Below are 12,839 nucleotides of genomic sequence, written 5' to 3' on the forward strand. Positions count from 1 at the left end.
GGTCTGAAAGATGGGTCTAGCTTAATTCAGACTCCTGCACCCGGCAACGCCAAGAAGCGGGGGGGTGGGGGAGGAGAGGGGGTAGTGCTGTGTGTGTGCGCGTGTGTGTGCGTGTGTGTGCGCGTGTCTACAGGTAGCAGCGGCGGCGGCGGCGGCGGCGGCGGCGGGGACCGGAGCAGGGGACGATCTGCAGCCACCTCCCCGCCTGTGATTTTTGGAGGCGATTGCTCACTTGGCTGGCGGATCTGTACCCTCAGGAGATCTCATCCTCTCCATTTCCACGCGTCTTAGGCGTCTTCCAGTTGCAAGTGTGTGTTTGGGGTATTTTATTAATTTTTTTTTTCTTCTCCCTCTAAATCTTCTCGGGAATTCTGCGTATTGAAGCAGGTGGCTCCTGATCAGAAATCTTTGGATGTATTTGGCTTGCCAAGTTTTTCTCTTCCCTGTCCCCTCCCTCTTCAGAGGCATCTGTGGTGCTTTTTCTTTTTGGATTTATATGCAGAAAACGTCTATATGTTTATATACCGACCGCATAATATGTAAATACATACATGCGTGTCCAAGCGCTTGGTTTTCATCTCTCTTCCCGACAAAGCGGAATGTTTCGGAGCCGATGGATAACGAGAACAGTATTAACATTCTTTTGAGCCCGTTTTTTAACAAGGGGAGGGAGCGTGAAGGATTGTTTAACATTCGGCCATCGTTTGGCTGCACACTAAGCATCACGAAGTATTTATGGTTGCAGATCAGGTGCAAACGGGGCTTAGAGAGAAAGGTAAGGGAGCTTCCTGCGTCCGCCGACCTCCGGCGTTTGTCTGAATCCCGGGGATTGCCGAGAACTTCCTACTCCCGGCCTCTCCCTCCTTCTCCCCACCTCCCCCCCCCCCCCGCCCTGCTCACTCTCTTCTGTACGCGTAACCCCTTTCCAGTTCTGAGGGGTTGGGGGGCTGCGGGGTGGGGTGAGGTGAAGGTTTAATCGTCTGGTAGAGTTTAAATGCTTCCGTCTCTTTTCCCCAGCCGAGTAACCGAGTTTCCCAGACCCCCTTTAGCTGTTTGAGGAAACCCATTTTGTCTTTTCGAAAAATAATGCTACCTAGATAGCTGTTTTAAGCATCTCGTGATGCCCACCCTTCAGCTCTATCCTCTGACGAAAATAAAAGCAATTGAAAAATGATTAACTTTAATAAACTGGGTGGTATCTTTAGCACTGGGGTTCGTGGACCCTCCCAAACGCTTGTTTTCATAAAAACAAAAAACAAAAAACAAAAAACAAAAAACAATACCTCAGGAGGAGTCCGCGGTGGAGGAAATTCAGCTTCCGTTTTTGGATTAAGCCCATTCATTTTACTTGGAGGGTCCTTTACCGGAGTTGAACGCGATGGAGCTGAGTCTAGTGCAGGGAAAACTACACGACACTGAATTCCTTTTTAGATCCACCCTTGGCACCATGACTCGTCCCTGTTTAACTCTCTGTTCAGGGGACGCGTTTTCAGACTCGACCTTTGGGGAGGGGTGGAAACTTGCCCTTATTTTTCCCTTCAGCCTCCTTCCCCTCGCGCGCCCCATCTCTCTCCCTGGCAGTTTGTAAATTGGCCGTTTTGCCCACCCCTGCTGGTGGGTGTTTTCTGCTCTTCTCCACTCCTGCCCCCTCTGTCCTCTCTTCATTGGCGCTTTCGGAGCAGATGCATCTTCTCTCTTCTTGGGCTCTCTCCCCCGCCTCTGCCCGCCCCCCCCCCCCCCCTACCCCCGGCCCCCGCGCTCCCCACCTGCCCCGACTCTCCTCGCTCCTCCTCCCCGCCTCCCCGCGGCGTCCTGACCCTTCAATCCCGAGTCCCGGCCGGCGGGGCGGGGGGCGTCGTGTCAGTGCGCCGACGACCCGGCGGCCGACGACGCGCGTAGCTGATGTGAGGAGACGCCGCAGGAAAAGCGAGCGGTAGTCGGGGGAGGAGAGGCCGGGAGAGCCCGTCCGAGCCGGACAGCGCGGAGAAAGGGGAGAAAGCGAGTGTGAGGCGCGCACGCTTCCCGAGCTCGGGCGGACCAGTGCAGTCGCCTCCAACGCCTTAGAGCGGCGCCCCAGTCACTGCAGCTTTTCAGCCTAGAGCTGTGCCCAGGGACCACAGAGACCGAGAGCCGGGAAATCGGCAGAGAGGTACTAAAGAAATGAGGAAAAGATTACGAAAGAGCGGGGAGGGTTTGCTGGCGATATACGGAGGCTGAGCAGATGGAGGAACAATGCCGCCTCCAGAAGAAAACCCTCGCCAGGAGCGCTGGCGGAGCGCAGAGGAGCTGCCTTCAGCCTCCTGCTCTCCCCAGGCCTCCGGCTAGTCTAGGGGCTGGTTCCGCCTCTTAGTTTGACAGGGATAAGAAAGTTGCTCTTCCCCGCATTTCCTGAGAAGTGGTTTTCAGACCTGCGTGCTTCAAGTGGAGATGTCACTCCCTAGATCCCCCGCGACGGGCAGCTAATAGATTATGCGTTATTGGGCAATAAACTCCCCCAGGAAGACAAGGTAGTCCCAACATTTAAAAACGTTCTCTCCTGTCTCCTGACTGTCCAGCACAATGCTTTGTGAGTAGAAATGAAAAAACAAAACAAAACAAAACAAAAACAAAACCACTTGCAGTGGATTTAAAATGATTTAGGTTGAGATTTTGAGTTGGGGATAATTTATTCCAGAGGAGGTTGTTAGTGGGTTGTGAAGATGAGGGAAATTGTGTGTCGAACATTCGGTTCATTTGTGGTTATTCTAAATTACGAGCGGCTGGCCTCCCCAAGGTATTATACTCTTTCCTTTTCATTTCCAGGACCATAGCGATACGCGTAGGATTTAGGAAACAGGAATTCAGATAGCTAACCCTGTATCTGTTACTCTGCATTTTTATAGTACTTAATAGTTTCATTTTCCTTTTTTTATACTGACACTACAGTGGATTATTTTCGCTTAAATAGATTCTTATGCTGTGTATGAAAACTACAGGGTCATAATGCAGTCCTGAAAAATTAATTGTGCTTAATTAGAAATAGGATCATAGATATAAAAATACCACTAAGGAGAGGTGTGGGTACATATGTTTGAGTGTAAAAGCTTTAAAATGTCTCGGCATTTCAATCAGCCGTTGCAACCTAGCAGCTTTTTAAATGAGCTCAGAAGCAAGGGCCAGGCAAATATTTAAAATATTAAATGTTAAGTACAAAACATTAAGTTTACTGTGCCCTTGGCAGAGAATGAATTTAAGGCTACCTGCACTGCTGAGTGATTGAGTGATTTACAGAGAAAGTGGAAGTTAATCATTACTCAGGCCTTCTGATTACATGGTTTGATTAAAATAAGTAACTGTTTTCTGTAAGCCTGCTATTCTACAGTTAGTCTTTCCAATCCTCTTAACATAAGCAGAAATTGAGGGAGTCAATCTTTCAGCAGACTATCCTAGAGTTCCTGCATCGTGGGGTAAAGGAAAGCCTTGTTTAGCCCCCCTTCTTTCCACAGTCTCCCTCCCTTCACCCCCAGAGTACTTTCTGTCAATCTTATCTCTATTACCACCATGGCGTTTCATTTGTGAAAATTCTCTTTTATGTCTAGGTATAACATTTTCAAATATAAATGTCTGAATTGTTTTGAAATTGACAGTGGAATATATACTCACAGAAGGTAGGCAGAGAGCTCAGTTTGCTGCAGGTAGAGTGCTCGAAGATTTGATGACTCTTTGCAAGGCTGGTGACTTCCCTGACTTTATTCTAGAGTCTCTTCCAACTCTGAACTTTTCATATTTTTTTCCACTTTATTATTTCCACATTGTTATGCAGGGACTACATATTCCTTCAAATTTCCTTAAATTAGTTAAGATTTTTTTTTTTACAGGATAATTAAATAGCTATAACTAGAGAGTACAGATAGAAATCTAAGCTCTCGGAGTTCAACATTTTTCTTCCTTGTAAGTTTTAATGTTTTTGACAGCTTTCTGTGGGGTGATATTAATACAGATTTAGGTATGATTGACAAATGCCTCCCTGGGTTTCCATGTGTTGAAACAAATAATTTTGAACGTTTTTAGCAAAATACAGCCATCGTTTATTTCTAGAATCCCGTTCTATATTTTTGCACAAAGGAATTATTTTATGAATTACCTAACAAATACTACTTTGTAGTTTTTATAAGCAAAACACAATTGGAATTAGCAGGAAGATTTGAAAACACAACAGTTCAACAGTACACTTTTGTCACATTATTAAAGTATTGTGAAGTTTGATGTCTGTTTCCATCTTACTAGATTATAAATAGGAAGATAGGATTCCTCAGTTATATTTGAATTGTTTTTAAATGGAATCGCCAATGTGTAGTTCACCAAACTAATTCTTTTCCTAAAACACAGGTCTTGCTGATCTCTTGTTAACAATGACTAATACAGCTTGGATGGTAATGTCCTGGATGCAGATGGCTTTCAATTCTTTGTACAATTTACTGCCCCTTACTTTTTAGATTAAAATACCTTCCATCTAGAACTCCTCCCCACTTTTACTCTTTATTCCATTCTCAAGACTCTTACTTGTTATTTTCCCCAATACTACATGCCATTTTATGCTTCCCTCTGCCCGCCCCCCTCCCAACTGTAGGACAGAACATTTTATCTCCTTAGAGTGGTCTTTCCTTCACCATCCTGCTTCATTCCTGTATCCTTACTCTGAGCTCCTACAGCACATTATTTCTACATCAGGAGTAGCCCACCTTTTATACTTCCTGGTGCTTGGCTTCCTCAGTGGATAGTAAATTCCCAGAGATAAAATACCATGCCTGATTTATCACTTTCTTCAGAATGTTTTGCCCCATGTCTGAGCATAAAGTAGACCATAAATGAATGATAAACGTATTATTTAGAAATACAGTTGGCTGTGAGGCAGCAGAAAACCTGGCTAACAGTGGTTTAAGCAGACAAGGGTTTATTTATCTCACATAATAAAGACTCAGGAAGAGAATTAGAGTTCTTTCTTCATCTTGGTACTTTTTTTGTTATGGTCATAAAATCTTGCTGTGCTTCTGACATCTTGTCTGCTTTTTAGGCCCAAAGAAAGATAGGGTCAGAATTTTTTTAACTGGCACTATTGTCATTTGGGCCAGGTTAAGTTTTTGTCTTTTAGGGGATTATCTTGTTCATTTTAGTATGTTTAGTAGTATCTCTGGCTTCTATTCACTAGATGCCAGTAGTACACCCTACCTATCCAGTTATGATGAGAACTAAGAATATTTCAGACATTGCCAGATGCTCTCAGAAGTAAAATCTTGGACTGGCAATGATTCGTCCAAAGTCAGAGCAAGACAATTCCTTGTTTCCTACTTCTTTTTGCAATGGTAGTGAGGATCTGTTTGGTTTTTTGCTTAATAAATGGTAGAAGACTCTCTCTGTGATTGTCTAAAAAGAAAAAGAAAGAAAGCAAGAAAGAAAAAGGAGAGGAAAAGGCCAAACAAGCCTTTTCCTTGAGCATTGTTTCTTTTTTTTTTTGTGAGGTGGACGTTCTCCCTGTAGACTTCCCTTCTCATGTTACTGCCAGAACTGTGTCAGATGGCTACTTCTAGGTACATGAGAGGTTGGAAAATACGTTTTTAGTGTGGCATAGCACGACCTTGGAGAAAATCAGAATCTGAAAAAAGAAGGGGAAGTGGATTTGCAGTTGGAAACTAGAGGTGTTTAGCACTGTCACAGAGTAAATGAATATGTAAAATTCACCTAAAGATTTTAGAAAGGAGAAAAAGCAAAAAAAAGAAAGCAAACTCATAAAAGAGGGTAGATCTAATTTTTCACGTGCTAAATTTTAACAAAATGACTTGGATAATATTGTGCTTTTTCCCTCTAGTGATATTTTAGTTGGAAAATAACTGGGCAGAATGGAGGCATCTTGCTCTTCCTAAGGGGTGTGTGGTGTCTGTGTGTGTGTGTGTGTGTGTGTGTGTGTGTGTGTGTAATGACACCTCATTTCCTTCAGTCTACTGAAGAAAGCAATAAAATTTGCTATTCTTATTTATAAATTAGGTAGTGGTCAATAATGAGAAGTGTTGTCAAAGAAGACAAAAATGCACACCTAGTGTTTTAATACTCCTCTCTAATGTTTGTACTTATAAAGCACATGCTAGTGATGGCATTTGGTAAAATAATGATTTCTTGTACAGATGTGTTAGCATGGACCATAGTAATTTTATTTATTTTAATTTTTATTTTTTTAAAGATTTTATTTATTTATTTGAGAGAGAGACAGTGAGAGAGAGCATGAGCGAGAAGGTCAGAGAGCAAAGAAGACTCCCCATGGAGCTGGGAGCCCGATGTGGGACTCGATCCCGGGACTCCAGGATCACGTCCTGAGCCGAAGGCAGTCGTCCAACCAACTGCGCCACCCAGGCGTCCCAGACCATAGTAACTTTAAATTAGATTGCTCAAGGGACACCTGGGCGGCTCAGTTGGTTAAGCATCTGTCCTGATTTTGGTTCAGGTCATGATCTCAGGATTATGAGATCCAGCCCTGTGTCAGGCCCTGTGCTCAGCAAGGAGTCTGCTTGATATTTTCTTCCTCTCCCTCTGCTCCTCCCCCTGCTTGCTTGTATTTGTGCACTGCCGCTAAAATAAATTAACAGTGGATGTGAGGGCGATCTTACTGCGACATCTGTCACCCCATTGATCACCAGGGTTGATTTGGTTGATCTGGCTGGCTAGGCAGGTGTTCCCTTCCTCCCTCACCGCTCCATGTGTGTCCCTCTCAAAGCTGGGCACTGGGTCAAAGAGGATGACCTTCCCCAATAGAGAAGAGGACCATTCTTTGGTCAAGGGTACACGAGTAGCTGGGTCCCCAGGTACTAGATACCCCAGGAGGTAGCTAGAACCTCCAAACAAGCTCTCAGGGTCCATTTGTAGAAGAACATAGGGTAGTCAAGGTTCCAGGACTCCAGACACATTCAAATGAGGCGCTGCGTGTAGCAGTCTGCCTTCATAAAAAAAAAATAAAAAATAAAATAAATAAACGAATCTTTACGAATTAGATTACTCACTGTTGTAAAGAAGTACTACTGGATGTCATTATAGAGAAGAAGTCTATCTTATAAAGATATATCAACATTGCTGTGATGGCCAGTAATCTTGCCTGATTGGTTATATTTTTTTCCTGCTTCTTACCTTTGTCATTCATTCTCTATGATTCTGTCAAATGCCAACTTTTGCTCAGATGTTTGTAGAATAAAGAAATATAAAATATGGTGTCCGTTAAGAAACTTTTGCCCTCACGTAACAATACTCAATTAAAGGCTTTAACAGTAGTGACTTGTTTCTCATATAAAACAGAGATTCTAGAGGTATGTTGGTCCAGGGTTAGCTAACTCAGGAGTTCAAAGATGTCAGGGCTGGAAGAAAACCTTGCTAGTATTCTCTTGGCTCTCTATCTTGGAAAGAAGATAAACAATATGGTTACCACAGAGCCAAATAGTCCCACTCAAAGCAAAGAGTGTCAGTCTTCTTATGGAAATGAGAAGAAAAAGTTTTCTAGAAGGTTTCAGTAGACTTCCTTTTATGCCTGATTGACTAAAACTGTGACACATCCCACTCTTAAATGAATCATTGGCAAAGAGATAATGCATTACATAATTGATATGATCAATCATGGTCCTTCCCCTAGGGCTGGAGAAGAGGTCTTCTTTCCCTATGGATATGGCAAAGTCATAGTTAAAATCAGAGCTTTTGTTAATTGGGAGGAAGGAGGCAATAGCTGTAACCTAGGGTACCTATTACGGTGTACCATACATATCAGGTTCTGTCTTTCTTAAGTTTCTTATAAAATGAAAGGTCTATATTAGAAAACATACACACACATAAATAGTCTTTGAATCCATGGACATACATGTCAGGCTGCATGTTTCTGATACAGAATGATTCCTTTCATGATGTTCCAGAGATTTAAAAGAAAAATCCTACCTGGAGAATCAGAAAAATGTAGGAATGGACCCTGGGTAGAAGAATTACAAACACTAAATTATGCTGCATTACATGTCCAGATCCTAAACCCTTCCTTCTCAACTTATACCTATATTATATAAAATAACCATAGTTAAACTGGAACATTTCCTCTTTACTGAATAGATTATTTGTGTTTGTCACATGATCTTATAATCCAGGGATAATGTGAGAAATGACTGAACTCTTTTTGCCAGTTACACTCTTGAAAGACTTGATATTAGTTATGCCCAAATTAAAATGATCTCACTGCTTTTGATAACTGTTTACTTGGAGGGCCTAGGGAGGGTTTTCAGTTCATATGCCAGTGAGTGTGTCTCTCATTGAACATTATGATTCTTTTTTTTTTTTTTTTTAAACAAGGAAAGCTTTATTTTCGTTCTTTTGTCTGACTTCACGGAAGCACAGAGCCAATTTTGTGTTCAAGTGAAAAGGGGTTCTTAACTATTTCCTTTTACCCTGCCTCATTATTTGAATTTATGTTTTTAACTTAAGCTTTGCTCTAAGATTTTATTGTATTTGGGTTTTTATATCATAAATAATTTGTGCTTTGAATTGTTTCTGGAAGGAGGAAGAATATATAAGTATATATGCATGTATAAACAAATGCTGTCTTGCATCACTCAATAAATGTCTTGTTCCTGAATGAATATATGTTCAGAAATTAGGCAATATTGTGTGCAATAAACTGCTGAATTATGCCTCCATTAACACGTGCAATAGGATTTTAGGAAAGGGAGATACCAGGAGTGTTTGAATCATTTTGATAGAGATAAACATTGTAGTTCACAGATTGACAGTAAACTAAGGCAGGGAAGGTGGAAAAAGTATAATTAAGCTGAATTCATTACACATATTTTACTTTGTGATCAGATAGAAATTGTTTTTCAACTTTTTTCCTCCTCTGTAGCCTAAGAATTTTTATAACCTCCTTCCTACCCAATAACTTCCTCCCCAATATAAATGGGCAAATAAGCTTTAATACCAAGCCACCATGTAAAACAACCGTGAGCTAGCAAAGAATGGATTTGATCTGTCTTTGTTTCAAAGCAAACTTCCTGATGGGCATTGGCTCCTGGTTAACCATGAGCGTTTTATAATGCATTTCCAGCTTCTCATCTTTCTGTTGCCAGTGCTCTATTTTTGGGCTCCATGCCCGAAGCCTTTTCACCGCAGCACCCACCACTGATTTGGGCTGCTCACCTCGAGGGGAACGAATATTTGAATCAATCTTAAAATGATAATTAGTAACTCCATCTGTGTTTAGGGTCAGAAACAGATGCTTCTCCTTTTTGTTTTAATAGAAGGTATGTTTGAAAGTGAAAACATAGTGAAATTTGGTGTTAAGTAGACCACATTTTAGTGGGCACTCTTTTATCAAGTGAAGACCACTGGGAGAGCATGTTTTCTAAATAAATATTTTGTCTGTCTAACCTTCTCTCCTCTAGACCTGGGCAGTATCTCAGCCTTCGACATCCACTGTGAAATAATTTTGGTTCACAGCATTGACCCTAGATATTGCAAGTTCCTAAAGTTTCTCTCAGGGAATAAAATGGTTAACTATATGCCAAATACACCATGTTTCATCAAAAGTAAGGAACAACTGGTTACAGGGCATAGCCTTATTTTATGTACTTTGCTTATTTTACGTACACCTTTGCAACCTAGACTTAACTAGATGTATATTTTTATACTCTATCAGTCTCGTACATATATAAAAAGTGTAATAGTAATAAATACATTGGTTTAAGAATGCAAAAAACTTTGTTCTATTTAGATTCTCGCTCTTCTGAATCATTTTTTTCTGACATATCCATGTTTTTCCTGACAGTAGTCTCTGTGTGTTGGTGATATGTCATTTTTTCAGAGTGCTCCATGATTGTGTTCAGCATTTCATTCCAAGCAACTGATACCTTGTGAAAGGTTTGATGCTGGTGTTTTGTTGATATTACTGGAAGGTGACAATTGAGAATTTTCAGATGACCATCTTATATTTCTTTCTTAAATTGTCTGGAAATGTCAGGAGCATGGTTGTCTGGTTATGGCAAGAGGAACACAACGAAATTTTACATACAAAAGTCAATGGCAGGGGCGCCTGGGTGGCTCGGTGGGTTAAGCCGCTGCCTTCGGCTCGGGTCATGATCTCAGGGTCCTGGGATCGAGTGCCGCATTGGGCGCTCTGCTCAGCAGAGAGCCTGCTTCCCTCTCACTCTCTCTGCCTGCCTCTCTGCCTACTTGTGATCTCTCTCTGTCAAATAAATAAATAAAATCTTAAAAAAAAAAAGTCAATGGCAGCTATGCCTCCACTACTGCTTAGCTGTAGGAATTATAAAATACATCCTGATTTCAAAGATGTTAAAGGTTAAAAAAAAATGTGTCAAAATCAATGAAATGTGGCAAGTTTAATGATACATGTGTCCTCATTTTTTAAGTGAGCTAATGCAGTAATGATTATTAATTAACCAACTATTTAATTAATCTCTAAACATTTGGATATGAGAGATTGCTACATAATTCTTAGACAGTATCTTAGAATCTAATTCTGTCCCTTCTTATTCTCCACTTAGCCTCGCAGTTTGTAACATATAAGACATAGCTGGTCTTCCAAATAGGTAATGGTAGCCTGGAAAAGCACAAGACTAGGAATCCAGGGACCTGTGTTTATAGAGCAGATTCTTCTAATAACTATCCCTTCCTATAATTCATTTAATCTCTCTGGGCCTCAAGTTCCATGTTTAAAATGTACAGTTAGACTAATTGAAATTAAATGTGTCTTTTGGCTCTTAGAACTGTTTGGGGTAAAGATAATCAGTAATGAAGAATGTTCGTAATATTGATATATATTTAAGCTGGTATTGTATAAACATGTAATGATAGGTGTTATTTTAAACTATAAGTTTAATATATATATATTAGATACTGTGTAACTTTAAGATTTATTGCATAGCTTTAAGAGTTTATGGTTTTGGGGGGTTTACCCCTGCATATCTTATTTGTTCTCTGAAACAGCTGTAAGCAGTGCAGAGGGTATAACAGAGCAGTGAGGATTTAGGACCCTTCTCAAATATAGTGGATGAGAAAGATTACTGAATAAATTAAAGCCAAATCAAGAATGCAAAAGTGGGATGAGGCAAGGAGAAAATGCATTTTCCATCAGGAACAAAGGAAACTTAAGCAAGGAATTAACTATCACTATATATAAATGTTCTGCTTAAAAAGAGAGTCATCAGTAAAAAGCAAGAGAAAATTGGCAGGTAAAAATGAACTTTCCTTTTTTTGTTTTATCATTACTCAACCACATACCACTGATTAAAAAATATGAATAAAAGGAAGAGGAGTCTTGGGTTACATCAGTCAGATGCTACTATTTGTGGATATATCTTGACAGTTCTTACTGTGCAGTTCCACAGACAACAGTGTTTCTTCTCTGTATTGTATTTGAAAATTGCCACTGCTCTTAAGTGGCCAGAAAGCTGGGTACTTACTTTCTGATGAATAACAAGCTCTCCAGAGGTATGTCACTCTGCTTTCTCTCATTGTAGTGTAGTCACCACAAAGAAAACACCATTGCTTCTCACCTACCTATTTTGCCATAAAAGTGAGGTTTTTAGAGCATGAAGAAAACCTTTTCTTTTGACTAGAATTCTCTAAGCTAGCTCCTCTTTAATATAATTAAAGTATAGAATGCATAGCATTGATGCAAGTAAGTAGATTTTTATTGAATTTAATTAAATTATCTTAATCCTCTTTTTAGGCTGCTTTTGTCTATTAGAAAAATATCCAAGGGCGCCTGGGTGGCTCAGTGGGTTTAGCATCTAAACCTTGGTTTCAGCTCAGGTTGTGATCTTGGTGTCCTGGGATCCAGTTCTGCCTCAGACTCCCGGCTCAGCAGGGAGTCTGCCTGAGATTCTCTCTCTCTCCCTCCCTCTGCCCCTCCCCCAACCCATTTTCTATCTCTCTCTAAAATAAATAAATGAATCTTTAAAATAAAGAAAAGAAAATTATCCATGATACTAGCATTTAAGACGGAGAATATGGTTTAATGGTTTAGAATCTTAGATCGTTAAATAGGGTTTTGAGATTATATTCACATTGCCATCACTGTTTTATGACTGAAGGGGAAAATCATAATTTTTGACCCCAGATAATATGTAAAATATGTTGTAAAAAGGAATAATTCCTTTTTAAAATGTTTAAATAAATATCCAGGAGTGCCTGGGTGGCTCAGTGGGTTAAAGCCTCTGCCTTCGGCTCGGGTCATGATCCCAGGGTCCTGGGATTGAGCCCCGCGTTGGGCTCTCTGCTCAGCAGGGAGCCTGCTTCCTCCTCTCTCTCTCTGCCTGCCTCTCTGCCTACTTGTGATCTCTCTGTCAAATAAATAAACAAAATCTTAAAAAAATAAAAAAATACCCGATAGTATTTCATTGGAGAGGTTGAAAGGGCCAAAATGTATTTTTAGACAACGATAGGACAGCCTCCTCACTTTGCAAGTGACAAGTAGGCCAGGATAAGAAATGTCTTTCTAGGCTTATACAATGATTGAACTTGGACCCAAACATCCCAGTCCTCATGTAATGCCTTGGTGCATCAAATTTACACACAGGACATTGATACATATATCAGCATTATATATGATTTTTTCTATGATTATAGAATTATTAGTTTAGATATACAGGGAGATAACTGACAGAAGCTATAAAGAAGGGTGTTTTATTTTAAAAAGTTTTAGTGAAAAAGAGATAAGGGTATGAACACATGGAGAAAAGGGAGCAAAGCATTGCTTGAAGAAAAGAAATAAAAATTAAGAATAGGACATGTAGCAGAGGTAACTGATCATTTAAGAATTTTTCAGAAGT

At 40.6% G+C, this 12,839-nt stretch overlaps 1 protein-coding gene across 1 annotated transcript in view; it reads left to right on the forward strand.

The window, feature by feature from the left end:
• The first annotated feature begins 227 nt into the window (after nt 1-227).
• The window catches only part of NLGN1 (neuroligin 1), an 837,296-nt gene continuing 824,684 nt past the window's right edge, over nt 228-12,839 (forward strand). Inside the window, exon 1 of the mRNA XM_044251809.1 lies at nt 228-775. The gene's annotated coding sequence lies outside the window, so the exon portion shown is untranslated. The remainder of the gene's footprint in view (nt 776-12,839) is intronic.

The sequence above is a fragment of the Neovison vison genome, chromosome 6 (genome assembly GCF_020171115.1).
Source record: "Neovison vison isolate M4711 chromosome 6, ASM_NN_V1, whole genome shotgun sequence".
Lineage (NCBI taxonomy): Eukaryota > Metazoa > Chordata > Mammalia > Carnivora > Mustelidae > Neogale > Neogale vison.